Source organism: Penaeus monodon, chromosome 21 (genome assembly GCF_015228065.2).
Source record: "Penaeus monodon isolate SGIC_2016 chromosome 21, NSTDA_Pmon_1, whole genome shotgun sequence".
NCBI lineage: Eukaryota > Metazoa > Arthropoda > Malacostraca > Decapoda > Penaeidae > Penaeus > Penaeus monodon.
Genome location: NC_051406.1, coordinates 43,733,184 through 43,733,423, shown reverse-complemented (window position 1 = coordinate 43,733,423; position 240 = coordinate 43,733,184). Strand labels below are relative to the sequence as shown.

At 32.1% G+C, this 240-nt stretch overlaps 1 protein-coding gene across 1 annotated transcript in view; it reads left to right on the top strand.

Moving 5' to 3' along the window:
* Positions 1-240, top strand: part of LOC119586686 (putative neural-cadherin 2) — a 43,803-nt gene that overhangs the window by 36,687 nt on the left and 6,876 nt on the right. The window lies entirely within an intron of this gene.

The window sequence follows — 240 nt, the reverse complement described above, 5'->3', positions numbered from 1 at the left end:
TTTTTTACCTACAACGGAAATGTGATTCCATCTCTGTATGTCGACACAGAATAGAGAGCGAGCCGTTTGTTTGTCAGATAATTAGATCTTATAAAGGATCCTGATTACCATCCACATTTAGGAATGTTTGCAGTAGTTTGTAAATATTATGTCGTCTGTCATAAAAAAGTTTGTTTTTTTTATAAAAACAGAAAAGATGATTATTAATTATAGGCTACTGTGAGGGGAATAACCAATATG